Below are 17,682 nucleotides of genomic sequence, written 5' to 3' on the forward strand. Positions count from 1 at the left end.
GGGCACTTCCAGGGATAATGTTCAGATGGGATAAACTACAAAGAACTGAGCACTAAAACATCTTAGTCTCTAGGTGCATATAATAACTTACATGTCCATGTACATGGCTCTCAGTTGTAGAAGAGTGGCCTATGTTTCCAGTGCAGATTAATTATCAGATTTCATTTTCTGTGTTCTAAAACTTTTTTCACATTTGAGTATATGAAAATATTTTTTGACACTTTATTGAATCTCAGGGATTAAAGGATGAATTTTACTGACTAGAGCAGTAGGTAAATTTCTTAAAATTCAAACTTAAGTTTCCTATCTTTCACTTCTATATCTAAGAAAATAAAGGATGCCTGCCAGGGAAATAGAGAAAAAAGTTTCAGAAACAATTTAAAAGTACAAGATTGTAAATAAACCAATTTTACAAACTAAAATATTGTGTCTCTCCTTGCTTTTTATTCCAAATTATTTCCCCCTCATAAATTTAGGGAGTTTAAAATATCAAGATTATTTCTTCATTTGTATAGATGAACTATCAGTTTTTAAAACCATAGCCCATGAGTAGGCCCAGATCAGTGAAGATAGTTTACTGGATGGTTTTCCAGTGTTTGGGGGTGAATTTGATTAATTATAAGCAATTTATTCAGTCGTTTGGTAAATAGGGGTGTGAGTAAATTGGGGCTAAATTCATCCTTTTCTCTAAAGGGGTGCTTGAACTGTTGCATAGACCATGAGAGTTCTGGCTTGGATGGGTTTAATGTAAAAAAACAAAAACAAAAAACAGCAAAATAATACAATCTTTTTCACATCTACTACAGATGGCATTCATTTGTCAAACATATATTAAGTGCCGACTACGTGCCAAGTTGTGGGCAATAGGAATATATAATAGTGAACAAAACATAGTTTCTGACATCAGGGAAATTTTAATTGGAAAGGCAGGCATTATATAATTACATGAACAAAGTCATCACTGAAAATCTTAAGTGCTGTGAAGGAAGAGTGCATGGTGTTGAGTATATAAATGGTCCGGCGGCATCGTGTTGTCCATGGAGGAAGGCTGACTTCCCTAGGAAATGAACAGCTTTGGAGCTGATGTGGTAGGACAGGGTGGCTAGGGGAGGCTAGCTAGCTGGGCAAGGGAAGGTGTGTACAGCTGGAGACGGGGCCTGACAAGGTCAGTCTGGAATGAGCTGCTGGGTGGTTGGGTATCAGTCAGTATCGAGCCCTGCAGGTACTCTTGGTTTATCTTATGTGCAAGGCAGAGACCAAAAGATTTTATGGTGAAAGATGACATAAGCAAATTAACCTTCCTTGGTTGTCTTTAGTAGAATGTGTCAAAAAATGTAAGAATAAAGATCATTGAAAAAGAGTGACAAGAAATAAACCATAGAGAAGGAATGTATTTAAAGAAGGATTTGAGGGTTTTCCAGCATGTAGTAATATTAAGGTAGAAATGACAAAGATTTCCATATGAAATGTAGCTTTAGCTATTTCTGATTTGCTACATTGCCTTGAGGGGAATTGCAGTACGTTGAGGAGGACAGACTTGTTATGTCTGATTAGAAAGACAAAATTAGCAAACATTAAGCAATTTCAGAACAATAAAAAAAAATTCTGAATAGTAGAAGTCAGTTGCATGTTGTGGGTTCAGGTAGGTATGTCTCCAGGCAGGTCTTAGTGGAAATTATATAGGCAGATAAGAATATTCTAGAAGCAAATTGTTCTAATGGGGGTACATGTGTATCATTCACTCACCTGGCTACTGGATGTTGGTTGACCATCTGTACATACAAGTTAGCATGATGCCAAATAGGGATGCCCTTCTGTGTGTCCTCAAATGAACTGTGTCCTTCATTCACTTCATGTGAGCTGTCTGTCTAACACACTGTTCTCAGTCACTGCCTCATCCTATGGGACTCATCTCAGACCAATGGTCATTCCCTCCACAAGGCCCTTTTAATCTCAACCTTGAGCAAAGTGGACCTTACCAAAACCTTAGAAGGATTTCTAACTGCAAGGTGTCTGAAACTGAGTGTAGAGGGGTAGTGCAGTACTCTCTGCTGTTTCCCCTATCTTTTCTTGGCACACACTGGCAAAAACCAAAACAACAAACAAAAAAAAAAATAGAAAAAACATGTTATGTAGAAATAGCATTTTAGTCTGGAATGTGACTGTTGAAGGGATAATCAAGGAAATGGCCATTATCAATTGTGTAAAGATCCATGAAGGAAGAGTAGATAGATACTTCGAGAAATGATAAAATACCTGGGGGAAGGTGGAGGCCCCTGTATGAGGAGGGTACTTTGAAGCGTCCTGTAGGGTGGAAATGCAAAGGCGTGGGAAAGGGCAGTGCAGAGCTGGACCTCGGCACCTGGCGAGCCCTGTGTGCCTGGAGGTTGGGAGAGAGGGCGAGAGGGCACAAAATGAGGAGGGAAAGTGACACAGGACAAGGAGGCAGAAATTTGCTCTGATCGCACCAGAAAGCTACTGACCCACTCCAGGCAGATTATGGAACTATCATTCTAATTTCCTGTGGAGAAAAAATGAGAGATGAACCAAATGAAAGTGGTCATACCTTATGAAATAGAGGAATGCTAAGCATTTGGGAGAAGGAGCAGAGAGAATCTGAGAAAAATCGAAATGGTCCCCAGAGGACAGGTTCTTCTTAAAGATAAGGTGAGGTGGGTAAGACCAGATAGGATGTGCTTCCTCAATGTGACTACCTAAAAAAAACCAAAAAAAAACCCAAAAACAAAAACCTAAGCCTCGATGCTCAGTGCTTGCAGTGATGCGTGGCAGCACGAAGCAATCTTGCTGCCGAACCTTGCAGGGAACACCTTGGCAGTCCACTTAGAGCTTTACAAATGTTCATTTGCCTTCACCTGGTACTTCTACTTCAGGCATATCTATCAGACATAATCCAAGATGTAAACAAAACTTATGGACTACGTAACCGTATCTAATAGTGTAAATGGAAAAGTACTCATGTTTATCAATGGAAAATGACCCAATAAATTATGCTAAATTTATTTTTCCATGGACAGAAAGCTCACATTGTGATATTAAGCAACAACAACCCTCCCCCACAGGGCAAAAACCAAACCACACACAAAATAAGATACAAAACTGAACACTTTCCCTGCCCCAAAAGGCCAAGACTAAGACAGAGAGCTGGCGCTGGTAAAAGAAATAGGGGGAAATTTACCAATGTGCTAAAGGTAGCTGATTTTTATTTTACTTTTCTTATACATTTTAAATCAATTTTTGCTATTTTTTATTTTTAAGATAATAAAAATAGTTAAAAAATTAGAAACAATACAGAATTTCACTAAGCAATGTAATAGGAATTTAACAATGAATGTTATGTTGTATATTGTTGCCTTCAAATTAGTTCAGATTACCAGATATAAGCATGCAAAATTGGTCAAGAAGTTAAAAAGAAGAAAAAAATTGAACATTGACTTCATTAGAACAGTAGAAATCAGCAGTACATTCTTAACAATTTTTTAAAAACATATTGGAATGTTATGAGAAAGACAAAATATATGGAAGGAAAGAAAGCACCTGAGAAAAGAAGATTATGTACCAAACAGAACGTGTTAATTCCAAGAGCGAGTTCACTTTCTCGCAGAATCATGCTGAACCATTTTAGCTCTTGCTGTGCATTTTCTCACCTCCAGCTTAAGCTGTGTGGGTGGGATACAGTTTTCTTCCAGGCCTGGCTAACTCCAGCTGTCTTTAGGTATCAGGTAGTTGGTACTTCTTCCACCTTGTCTGGCCCCATGCACTTAGCCTTCCTCAGCTAGAGCTGCTCCAGCAGTGGTCTCCCCTTTTAGTCTCAAGCCCAGGTTCATAGGCCTTAAACTTCAGTGGCAGGCTAGTTTTACTGTGGGCACTCATGTCCGAAGAGGGCAAGGTATTTCTTTCTTGTTTACTGTGACATCCCCACACTAGCATAAAATTTGGGACAAACAAGGGAAGAGAGTCCAAGAGTTATTCCCAAAAGAAACTATCACTGGTGTGTCAGAAAAAGGCTTCAGGAGAGAAAATGAATGAAACATGGGTTAAAAAGAGCTCAGTGGCCCTGCTGGGTTCAGACCCACTCAAATAGTAGTAAATGTGGATAGATGGGAAGAAAACTGACTGGAAAAAGTAGACCCACTGACTTTTTTTTTTTTTTTCAGGTGGGCAAGAATTAATAAAAGTATGGGTATTTTAGAGTCTCTAGTGACCTCTCATCACTTTAAGGGAAACTGAACGATGTCCTTGATATGGGCTTCAGAACCCTCTGTGATCTGTTTCTATCCAACCTCATCTGGTTCTACATTGTCTAATGCAGGAGGTTCCAGGCACAGCTGTCTTCTGATATAAGAAGTGACCCATGATTTATAATTGAGGCTTTAGTGTGTTTGAAGGAAGTGCGGGGAAAATCCAGTAGAGAGCAAACAATTAGAAATGTTCCATGTCAGGAAGGCAAGTAAGTATCATTTCTGATGCCAGTTTTTGCGTGCTTGTTAGCAGCTGCCTAGGACCCTGTATTAGGATTCTCATGACCTCTCAGGATTTGGTAGGCAACAGTGCTGCAATGGGTTGGCAATGTCTGCCATGGGGATATAGAGTCGCTCAGCAGTTGAATAGATGTCTCTCTAGTTCGGTGTGTACCGCCTCAGCTATAGTTGTGACACCTGGAATTGTGTTCAGGATATGGCTGTCACTAGAGCTTAAATGATGTTTAGGTAGGTGTCTTTCTTTAAGAATCGACATAATGTTAGAAATGTGAATTTTTTTATATCACTGTAGCTTTACTAATTTATTCTTTAATACAGTTGCATATTTGTGTGTCGATGTGTCTATCTTTAGTGAGATGAATGAAGGACAAAAATATTTCTTTGCAACTCAGTCTCTTTTCTTTTACACTTTCAATGCTTGGTCTTTGGGGTGACATCAGGATGATAGCCAATTCTGAGTACGAATCCATCAGCAGGTCTCTGGCCTGCGGTAAGAGGCACCTGCTCGAGATAATAAGGGAGAAGGGAGCTGTAGTTGAGTTGTTTACATGTTTCAGATACGTGCTGTCTCCTTTCAGGCTTCGAATCTGTGAGCCTCCTACTTCCTGGGTTCATAAGAATAATAAGAGCTCAAGAACAGTAAGGCTTTCTATCAAGAGGGTCATATTCTTGTGCATCCTGACGCAAACGATGACTAATAGTGCTGATTAACCCAGTGACCTTCATGAATGATGAAAAGGGAATATAAAGATGAGAGGTGTTTTGTTTTGTTTTCCTGCTTTGGAATAAGCTTGCTTCTCTCTGGATTTCTGATGTTTCTTCTAGATTGAGTAGGAAATAATGTACAATATTAGTCTGCTCTATATTATAAGTACTCCACTGCACTTTTGTCTCTTTAATGCATCCTGTTATCTTGAAATGTGATGTTTAAAACTCTGTATAGAATGCCCGACCCACAACCCTCTGCCCTGGATGTGCTCAGTACAGCATTTAATGGTGTTCAGATGAACCTCTGGGCTCCTGCTCAAGTTTGCAGTTGTCACAGCTGCATAGTTTAGAGGGCCTGGCACCGTGGCCACTTCCACCTTTTACTCTGAGTAAGTGCCTCTATTGATCTCCTGAAACAATGCCAGGGCAGATAGGTTCTCTATTAGGAAGTTGCCAAAGCTTTTATTGTTACCACTTTGGAGAAAAATCCAGAGTGCAACTGTCCCCCATAGTGTCCTTCTCCCTCCTGTCCATGCCAAGATCAGCCTCACCAGTGTTTCCTCATTTGACCTCACTTGTGTATTACCATCATGGGTCTGAAATTCAAAGGGCAGCACTGTGGCAAGTAGAAAAGTGACTCTGCCCCAAATGTCCTGATCCCCAGAACCTGTGAACGTGTTCCAGGTGCTACAGATTGCACTGTGTCCTCCCTGAAGTCTGGTGTTGAGGTCCTAACCCTCAATGTGACTGTGTTTGTAGATAGGATCTTTATTAGAAGGGCGGTGCTCTAACCTAGTAAAATTGGAGTCCTAACAAGAAGAGGAAGAGACATCCGGGCATGTGTACACACAGGAAGCACCCTGTGAGGATATGTACAGTAGAAAGGCAGCCATCTACAAGATAAGCAGAGGCTTCGCCAGAAATCAACCCTACTGGCATGTTGATCTTGGAGTTCTAGCCTCCAGAACTGTGAGAAGGCAGCTCTCACAAATTTCTCAGTCTGTGAGAAAGCAAAGTTTAAGCTGAGACTCTGTGGCATTTTATTATTCCAGGTAGAGCAGGTTAATACACACATTAAGAGGTGGGATTAAAGTATTTGATTAAAGCCAGGCATGGTAGCTCATATATGTAATCCTCGCACTCAGGAAGCTGAGGCAAGAGGATTGCTGTGGTCTCTGTAGTGACTTCAGGGTCAGCCTGAACTACATAGTGAAACTGAGAAGCTGTCTCTAAATAAATAAATAAATAAATAAATAAATAAATAAATAAATAACCTAGCTGATTAGAGTTTCTAATCCTCTGACTTTAAGATGCAAAATTGTCTTGGCTTATCCTGTTGAGCCCGTGTACTCACACGGGTCCTTAAAAGTACAAGGAGAAGGCAGAGGGAAAGCGGCCCTGCTGACCCCTCTGTTTAACCTGATGCATTGGTCACGGGTCTCTAGAGGGACAGGATGAATAGAATGTGAAATTGTAGGGAGGACCTACTCCATTGGGCTATCCTGTCAAAGGCTGGCTAGTCCCACAGTAGCTGTCTGCATACTTGTCAGCCAGGGAACTTAGGGCTTGCTCAGTCTGACGCTGAAAGCTTCAGAACAAGAGGGACCAGTGTGCATCCCTGCTTTTCTGGAAGTTCTCTGGAGAGTCGCTGGTGGAGTCCACCTTGCTGGATGAAGACTCGAGTCTGACGGACGTGGGTGACTGATGGCCGCGGCCAAAAATGCAGCCACTCCCGGAGGGTAGAGCACGTCCTGCTGACGAGCTTCCCGGTCTCCTCTTTTTGTTTCCATTTGAGCCTTCAGTCATGGACTGTGGCAGCCCCACTCAGGTTGGGCCACACCCCAGTTTGCTGACCCCCGTGCTGGTTGTGCCTGGAAACACCGAGGTGGGCACGTAGGCAAGCACACGGGCATATGCATGCGTGTACGTGTGTGGTGTGTGAGTGCATTGTGTTTCTGTGATTGGCCGACTGCCTGGGCATCTTTCAATCCAGTCAGGCTGCCAGCCGGGATTAGCCACCGTACCTAGCAAGACCCGTGTTAAACCTGTAACGTACAGAACAAGACAAGTGCGTGTTGGTTTCGAGCCACTAAATTTGGGGGAATTTATTACAACATCAAGAGAACACCAAATTTTAATCAGCTATAGCATAATATTTGTGTATCAACACTTTAAAAGGAATACTTTGGTAGACACATACATTTGGTGTTTCTTTCCTCCTGAAAGAAAAATTGATGTAGAGAACAATAAAGTGGCAAAATACACACAGTGGATAGCCAAGGAAAATTGCCGCTCAGAGAACTCCAAGGAAATGGAGCCAGAACGTGTATAACTCACATTTTATTTTAATTATTTGTGGAAACCAAATTTCATGTTAGAGATGTAGCTCAGTCAGTGGTGGAGTGCTTGCTTAACATGCGCGAGGCCCTGGGTTCCATCCCCACCTGAAAACATTCAAAAAAAGCAGTTACTGCAATGTTGTATTCAAATTAAATAAATTATTTAAACAGAACAAAATTTAAGAAAACGTAATATCTGCCTTCAAGGGAATTGTTGAATAATAACAACAAGTCTCCCTTTTGTCATCAGTTTTGAGAAAGGGAAATGTGTATTTGAATAGTGTGTGTACTATGGGGTGTGTTGTGTGTTGTGGAGTGTGTGTGATGTGTGAGTGTGTACTGTTTGCGTGACTTGTTCAGGGATTCTCATGGATGATCTGTGCCTCAGGACTCCCAGCCCCGGAAGGCAGCTTCTTTTTATTGTATGCCTCTCTCTCTTGCTGTTGTTTCTTTCCTTGTCAGTAGTCTGTCTTTATTAGTTGTTAAGGAAAACCTCAAGCCCTGCTTTGCATCACAGGGAAGACCATGTTGTCTCTGCTGATCTGTGGAAGAGCTTTTCTTGGCACTGGCCAGCTTTCTGAGCACTCACAGTTCCCAACATTTCAGCAACTGTGTGAAAACAAAGCCAGAAGCCTGTGGTCCTGTGTACACGCTCTGCTTTTCTCCGTTGGAAGGAGGCGCTTTTCACCCTCCAGCCTTCTCAGCTCTTCAGCCCTTTGTGCTGTCTCTGATGTGTGCCAATTGGGTGTTTACTTTTTAAAAACACATTCCTTTGTCCTGCTGTCTCCCCTGCGGCTTTTGGTAGTAATGTTTTTTCAAGTTCTCCTTTTCACAAAACACACAACTTGAAAGATGTTTAAAAAACTAAAACTGAAACTTAAGATGATTGTGCTCTTGTAGGCTTATGTATTTGCAGTTACACTGTCTGGAGTATTTTTAAATAGTGATAGAACTTTTTGCGGTGGTTAAAACTGATCGGTACAGTGAACAGTTCTAATGATGGGATCTCAAATATGTGTATGGATGAAACAGTGATCTGATTCACTGTATTTTCACCTAAGTTTTATATCACACATAGTCAATTTTAAAATATAGTTTGACTGAAGTATTTAAAATTTTCTTGGGCCTGGGAGATGGCTCAGTGAAATAATTGCTTCCCTGGAAAGTGCAAGGGCCTGAGTTCAATCCCCAGTTCTGAAAAAAAAAAAAAAAAAAAAAAAAGATTTTCTTGTGGTTTTGAGCTGTTTAATTGTCAACATATGCACTTCCAACCATAGCATTGCTGGAGAGTCAGTACATTTGGATAATAATTAAACAAGGCTTAGAAGGCTTTTTGAAGAAGCAACCCATACTATACAATTTTCAGAAAACATTCACACACAGAACTACTTGGTTTGGTTTCATTGGTTTGGTTTTCATGACACTAGGCAGATAATTCCATTATTTCTGTTTCTGCCTTTGGGCCAGTGAGCAATGTTGCTGAGGGTTAATGACATGAATGTTAAATTTTTGTTGGCTGACATCAGCCATTCATAGAAACCACCTGGGTTTCCAAAATCTCTATTTATGGCTTCACTCTATTATGGCTTTGCATTATTCATCTACTAAATATTTGTTGAGTGCCTTTGTTTAGCCACTGCATCTCAGGGCCTGGGAGAGAATAAGACTTAACACTAACAGTTTTCTAGTAATTAGGAACACTAATTATGTGTTGGGCGCTGTGCCCTATAGCCTCATCTTATAGGGACTGTTTTTAGCCCCATTTTATAGAATGGGAAGCTAAACCATGGCCAGCGAGCCTTAGCTGTAGCTATTATGCCACAGTATCATAGACTGCATGGCTTAGATGGCATTTAATGCTCAGAGTTCTGGAGGTGAGAAAGCCAAGATCAAAGTCCTGATGGATTTTATTCTTGATTGTCACATGACAGAGAGAGGAAAAAGAGAAGGAGGGAGGGAGGAAAGAGGGAGGGAACAAGTGGGGGGAGATCTGATCTTTTTCTGTTTTTGTAAGGGTACAAATTCCATCCTGGAGGCCTTACCCTTGTGACCTCATCTAACCCTAATTACTGTGTCTCCCAAAGGACCCCTTTGAAGTGCCAGCACACTGGGAAAGCTTCAATTTATAAACATTAAAGAGATACAAATACTCAGCTTGTTACAGAGAAAGTAACTCTCCCAAGGCCTTGTAACCAGTAAGTGGTAGAGTTGGGATTGGATCCCAGGCTTCAGTCCGGAGTCTGTGCTTCTAACCAGTGTTTATAAAGTTGGTGAGTAGCTGGCTAAGGCCCTGACAATTCCCGAAGTTCTCAAAATAGAGTGAAAAATTTGGCCAAAAATATGTAAAGTATGGGAAACAAGGACTACTTGGAAAAGCATGAAAACGTGAAATGTATACATACAACTGTTATACAGGCTTATTTTCTCCTAGTACACACACACACACACACACACACACACACACACACACACACACACACACAGAGAGAATCACTCTGTTACAGGGAAGTTGAAGGCTCCTGTACCTTGTCCTAGAAATGGGGACAACCCAGTCCCTGACCGCCGTGGTCATATCAGAGAATGTGAAGGATAATACATATTTGCGGAATGTTGAAAGCACAGGAGAAAGATTTGAGAAAAGTCCCAATTCTTATTAAATTTAATATTTATTGTTTTTATAATGTTATTGCCCTTTGGAAGTCCTTACTATCCGTGTGCTCTGTTGCTTTGGGGCTACCCCTGGGTTTGTAAAGTAGGTGCAGGAGCAGATGTATTTAATAAGAAAAGGGCACTGACCTCTACGTAAAATTTGTAGGTTGTAAGACACAGTGCTGAGGCTTTTGATCAAAATCTTTGAAAATATTATATGCCTACACACTAAGTAAAAGAGCACTCCAATTATTTTAGAGCCATACTTTACACAGAGGAGCTTTGTAAGTAATGAGAAATCTTAAATAGGCTTTTGTTTATAATACTAGCTTTAATTTGAAACGTATTATTATTGTTACCCAAATGGTTTTCATAGTAGGGACTGTGGTTGATCTCTGCATGAAACTTTAAATTTGTGTCGTGCATAGCTGTGATAAAAAGGGAAATGAACGGGGGAAAAGCATTTATTGAATGCAGTCCTTGTGCTAGCCTCTCTGTTTAGGGACTCCCTTCTCTGATGTATTAAATCCTCAAAACAGCCCTGCAAAGCAAGTATCTATGTTTTAGAGATGGGAAAAACTTAGGTTCAGAGAGCTGAACACATCTGGCAAAGCTGGAACCAAAATCCGTTTTCCCTTCTGTCTTCTCACAGTTGTTGCCACAAATCCTCTGAGCCGGCTGCCTGGGGGTGGAGCTGGGGGTGAGTCAGGGAAGTCTACCCGGAAGAAGCCTTGAAACCAAATAGGAAGACTCAGGTGGATGAGGGGAGCAAGGGCATCTCAGGCAAAGAAGAGGAAGTGTGAGCCACGATGATGCTCTGTAAACTAAAAATAGACGTCCAGAGCAAATCATGTGATTCAGGCTTGTGGGAGATCCAGCTGTCCTGGCAGGAGAACCGGTGGTGACACTCAGGTGTAGACGCTGGAAAACCTTATTTTCAAGTTTTCACTGACTGGAATAAAAGAGGATGGGATAACTAAGTGTTTATCTTCAGTTGCTTCTTAACTTTCAGCTAACTTTTCACCTCTGAATCCTCACTTACATTCCATAAATGTTACTGATGTAGTCCACTTACCTTTTTTGTTTCTGGAGAAAGGCTCACGTTTGGTGGGCATCTGAATCTATCTTTCTGAACCCAAGTGTAGAAAAAATGGTCCCACATATTTGAATCCACTTACCCAAAATTTCTTCCACAACATATAGGAGCATTCTTTATCAAGTAATTAAAACTAAGAATCTGAGTAGTTTTTATTCATGGGAAAATGTAATTGTGAACAAAGATATAGTCCAGAGCATGATAGAGATGGTAAGTTTGTCCATTATGTTATGGAAGCACTAGTGTTTATCACAGCAATTTCTTTCTTTCTTTCTTTCTTTCTTTCTTTCTTTCTTTCTTTCTTTCTTTCTTTCTTTCGGACAAGGTCTACAGGGTCTACAGGGTCTCACCATGTAGACTGGACTCATAGTAATCCTCCTGTTTTCAGCCTCCCAAGTGTCAGGATTGCAGGTGCGCACCATCACGCCCTGTCTCAATCACCCTCTCAGCGCACCTTGGGGACTGGGCTGGCATGGCAAGCCGGGGATCGTCCCCTGGCCGCTGTGCTCTGCCTGCACAGGTGCTTTAGTTTGCTGAGCTATCAGACTGGCCTGCAATTTCTTAATAAACATGTATGCATCCATGCAAAATTCAGAAGTAAATAGATCTATCAAGTAATAGTGTCTATCAAAGGCCTAGAAAATGTTTGAGTCTTTTTATACATCTGAGAGTACTCTTTTTCTACATATAAATATGCTAACAAACTTTCTTTTACAGTTTATAGACCTGCTTTTCAAGGATTTGGAGGTACAGACTATTCCAAAGAAGGTACAGCTACTTCACAATGTAATTTCTTCAGACAATATTTTATTTGATCTTTACACTTTGTTTTCCATAAGTAGGTATTACCACAGTAGTGCTGCTTTAGGCCAAGGTAATGCTAGCATGTTTCCTCATTTTAATATCTTCATGATTGCTGTCTTACCTAGCAGTGATTTTACAACACTGTGAGGCTTTTGTTTTATTATTTTTTATTTTATTTTATTTTGTGGTACTGGGGATTGAACTCAGGACCTTGCACTTGCCAGGCAAGCAGTTATTCTACTGAGCCATCTCCCTGGACCTAAGGCTTTTAGTTTCTTGCTCTTCCAAATGAAAAATATGCACATGCCATGCCAGCCCGACCTTGGGCACCCTGAACCAGCGATGGAGTCTGGGTGTGGTGGCATGCACCTGTGATCCCAGCCTTAGGGAGGCAGAAATCAGGAGGGTCACTACAAGTTTGGGCTGTGTAGTGAGATCCTGCACAAAAAAAAGAAAAAAAAGAGAAAAATATAGTGCAGTTTTGAAATTTCATATAATATAATATAATATAATATAATATAATATAACATATAGTATAATATATTCCAGTACATGCTCAAATCAGTTTAGGGACCACTTACCCAAAATTTCTTCCACAACATATAGGAGCATTCTTTATCAAGTAATTAAAACTAAGAATCTGAGTAGTTTTTATTCATGGGAAAATATAATTGTGAACAAAGCTATAGTCCAGAGCAGAGAGCCTGGCCATTGTTGGAAGCAAATTGTATTTTCCCATAATCTCATGGCTTTTGAAAATGTTCCTATTATATATCACCTTCATAGCATTGCTGGCCATTAATTTAATTTGCGTGGGTCAGGGAAGACGGAGGTTGTAGCAGTATGATCCGGCAGCAGGGACGAGGTTATGGTGCGCTAGCTTTTGGCACTGGTACCCTGTCCACTGCATTGGATTCTTTTAAGAAGGTGGACAAAATTCAAAAGAAAGTGATGTAAATAACAAGAGTAAAAGCTCAGTGAATCTAGAAATACTTAACTTGGAGAGGATAGCAGGAAATGAAACAAGTCTCGAATATTTGGAGAGCTGATGTGTACTAGAAAAATTAAGAATTGTGTGTATTACCGTGTGGCACTATGTGAAAGCTGTACAGTCTTTTGAGTTAAAATTCAAAAAAATCATAAAGATATCTAAAGGTATGATGGAAATTATTATTCAAGATGGCAGGCAGACATATATAGAAATCCTTTGTGCTCTCAAGTTCCATAGAAATGTCCATAAAGAAGAATGCAGAGCAGTACATTAAAGGCACTGCCAGCTAGAGAGGGGAATCAGAGAATATAGATACAGACCAATTTCTTCATAGTGGAAACACTTGGCGTTGTAGTAAGAGATTAGATCACATTCACAGGAGAAGGGTGTAGTAGGGGCGAGGGCTATGTTTGCTGGCAGCAGACCCAGAAGAGGCTCAAAACTTGAAGTACAAAAGGAGAGTTGGAAAGAATTCAACTGTAGGATAACTGTGTGAGTCACAGGCTGTTTCTCCTTCCCTGTGTCACATGCTCAAGCCCAAGCCAGAGAACCACCCCTTAAAATAACTGACAGTTTTCATGAGAAAGAGTCCCACTAAGAGTGATGTCCCATCTGCATAGATTTTCTTCATTTTTGCTACCAAAAGGGAGAGGTAGCAGTCATCCCATTTCCTCTGCTTTTTCCACAAAGTCAGAAACAAAGGCTTCCAGTAATGACCGCCTTTTTAGATAGAACAGGTGGACTGGGGAGGTGGAGTGAGTTGTTGAGCAAGCTGGTCTTCCAGTATGAGTCAAACCCCAAGGATTATAACAATCAAGGAAAAGTAAGGATAAAAGGAACATGTTGAGAAAATAAACAGATCATGGAGGAAATGCATAATTCAGATTATAGGAACTGTCTTTAAAAAACATTCTATTTAGTGTCCTTATAAAGAGAAAAAAGTCAGCAAGAAGCATTTGTAGGGCAAGCTACATTGCCAAGAAAAAGAATAACCAACATCAAAGAGAGTTCTCAAAATACAAACACTAATTGCCAAAGTCAAAAGTTCAATGGAAGGCCTAGGAGAAAAATTGAACATGAAAGAAGAAATTAGAGAAGAACAATCTAAACACCCAAAAGTGATCCAGAATGAGAGAACAGACAAAGAAGAGAACTGGAGAGAATTTTCCACGTGTGAGGACATAGGACTTCAGACCCTAAGTGCCCAGGTTATGCAAAGCAAGATGAATGAGGACAGGGAAGATTCTAAATGCTAAAAGAGCTATGCTCCTCAGAAAGAAATGAGAATCTGAGTAGCATTAGATTGATCTACAACCGTAGATGCTAAGGAAAAGAAAACAAGAAGTGTGTGTTCAAAACGTTGATGTAAAGTATTTTTGAGCTTACAATCTATCCTTCACCAAACTACCAGTCAAAGTGAGGCATTTTTAAGCATATAACAACTCAGGTCATTTACAACCCACAAACTATTTCTGAAAGAATTACTCAAGCAAAACAAAAAGGAATCCAAGTAACAGGATCACATAGGTTTCAAGGAACAGTGGACCTTACCCAGATTTGTATTGAATTGCAGTTCCAAAACTACAAGGCTAGCATAAAAACCCATGGCTCCAAACTGAACCAGAAGTCAAAAGCTCTGGGAAGAATCCCTTTCAGGGAGATAATGGATTTCCTCTATGAACAATGACTATGAAGCTGAGTGATTGTGTAACAAAGCAAAGGCACAGTCGGGCACTATGACATGGGGCTGTCTCAGCCCTCTCAAAACCTTAAACTATTTTCCACTTTCATTAGCAAGGAGCTACAGGTTTCTTTTTTTTTCTTTTTTATTTTTTCCATAATTTTATTGAGAAACAAATAGCAATGAGACAGTTTCAAACCCAATTGGTAGGACAGTTTCAATAATTAACACATTGCATACATTCTTCCTAGTGGTTAATTGCTGTACAAGATGTGGACATGATATCCTATTTACCAACTCTATTAGAACAAATCCCTCTATTCATTAAGAGAATGTAACTATATATCTATCCCAACCACTTTGAATACACAGATGCAAAATGGACATTCATCTGTATCCTCTTTTTTTTTTTGTTAAGTTCCATTATTTGAATATTATGGGTGTGTTAGATCAGCAAAATATTCGAAAAGAGTCCAGTAGTCCATAATAGTGTTGGGTCTTCCTCTTGACTGGCAATGTCAGAAATTGTTGACCTGAGTCCCCGACAGCTCAAGATAACAGCATGGCTTTACTTCTTATACTTCGCTTTTATACTTTTCTGCTGGATGGTTAAGACCAAGGTAAAGCAGGACCTATGCACCAAGAGTTGTGAGCTACAGGTTTCTTTAGGCTCGGTGGCAATGCCCGTTTTGTTCCTCAGGAACCATTGTTTCCTGACAAATGCTCATATGAAATGCTCATATGAATACTGCCATTCAGTTTTCAATTTAAAAAGATCACTTATAGATGATGGCTCAAAAGTTTGTTTTGTTTTTGTATTTTAGGGCAGGGTCTCCAGGGTGTTCAGGGTCACACAACTAGATTGGACTCATGGTGATCCATCTAATTACAGCCTCCCAAGAGCTGGGATTACAGGCGCCACCATGCCCAGTCTCAGTTGCCCTCTCAGCTTGCCCAAGGGCGGGGCCAGCAGGGCAGGCCCAGGGATGGAACCCCCGGCCCCTGTGCCTGCTTGCAGGTGCTTTAATCTGCTGAGATATTTGGCCGGACCTTCAAAAGTTAATTCTAGTTGCAGGGCAAATATGAGAGGGTTGTCAATGATGATATTAAAGGGAAAGTGGCAAGATCTATGTCTGCTTTTTTTTCACGTCGTTATTTTGAGATTCACCCACATTATGGAATATAGTAAAACATTCCTCATGTGGTAAATCATAATTAACACACTTACCTGCTGATGAAATTTTCTCTAGTTTTTGACTATTAAAGACAGAGCTCCAGGGGCTGTGGAGATAGCTCTGGGGTCTAAGCGCCTGCTTGGCAAACACAAGGACCTGGGTCGATGTCTGTTAATCCATGCTGTGCCAACCACACCTGATGCATGCCAACCCAGCCACCAACACCAGATGTGGTGGTTCACACCTGTAATCCCAGTGCTGGGGAAGCTGAAACAGGAGGATCACTACCAGTCCAAGTTGCGTAGTGAGACCCTGTACCAAATACATTAAGACAGAACAAAACAAAAAAACCAAAACCTACCAAACAAAAATGGACCTCTAGTAACACTCACCAAGCTTTATATGAACTTTATATGAATTTTATTTCTCTTATATTCTGGGTACTAATCCTCGATCAAGTATGTGATGTGCAAAAATATTTTTTTCTCATTCTTATTCTCTTCTGTTGAACATTTTTTTTTAATGACATACAATCTTAATCTTTTTTCTTTTGTGGATTATTTTTTGATGCTGGGTTTATGAAATCTTTTCTGTAGGCACAAAGATTTTCTCTTAAATTTTATAAGTTTGGGTCTATGATATATTTAAGTTAATCTTTACATATAACAATTTTCTAAACAAAAATTTTTTGCATATGTATTTAATTATTTCAGCACCATTTATTGAAAGACTACACTTTGTCTTCTGAATTGCCTTTGTATTTTTGTTTTTCAAATATACTGAGTCACTGTACAGACTCTATTTCATTGATATATTTGTCTTCATTCTAACACTGTACACCTGATTAGTCATATTGTAAGTCTTGGAGGGCTGGCAAGATAGCTCAGAGGCCTAAGCACCTACCTGGCAAGCACAAGGATCCAAGTTTGATCCCTGGTACTGCATGCTGTGCCAGAACCCCGGATGCACCATGCTTGCCTGAAGCGGGGCATGGTGGCACATGCTTGTAAATCCAGCACTGGGTGGGCTGAAACAGGAGGATCACTATGAGTCTGAACTGCGTAGCAAAACCCTGTAACAAATAAACAAATAAATAAATATTACTTGCAATTCAAGGTTTGGCTGTATTATGAAATTAAATCCAACAATCCATAAAAATAATGCATAATAATGAAACATGTATTTATTTATTTACTTTCAAAGTCTTGGAAACAGTATGAGTTCTCCTTATTCTTTTTCAGTGTTTTGGCTATTATTGGTCCTTTGCGTGTCTATATGAACTTCAGAATCAGATTGTTGATTTCTACTATAAAAAGAAAAACTCTCCTGGAAATTTAACTGTGATTGTACTGGATCTATAGATTAATTCAGAATGAACTGGAATCTTTGTCTGGAGTCTTTTCACAGGAACAAGGAATGTCTCGTTTGTTTAAGCCTTTAGTTTTTCTCAGCAATGTTATTTTCAATGAACAGAACTTGCATATATATTTGTTAGATTTGTTTCTCTCTACCTATTACAAGTGTTATTTTAAAGTTTTATTTTCCAATTATTTGATAATATGAAGGGGCCAGGGAGATGGCTCAATGGAATAAGCACTTCCCTGACAAGTGCAAGGGCCTGAGTTCAATCCCCAGTTCCACCAAAAAAACAAAAGTAATAAATTATTTTTGCATATTGATCATGTATTCTAGTTGTAGAAGTAGTTTTTTTTTGTAGTAGTTTTATTTTAATGGACTCTC

Source organism: Octodon degus, unplaced genomic scaffold, assembly GCF_000260255.1.
Source record: "Octodon degus isolate 3935 unplaced genomic scaffold, OctDeg1.0 scaffold00047, whole genome shotgun sequence".
In the NCBI taxonomy this organism is placed as follows: Eukaryota; Metazoa; Chordata; class Mammalia; order Rodentia; family Octodontidae; genus Octodon; species Octodon degus.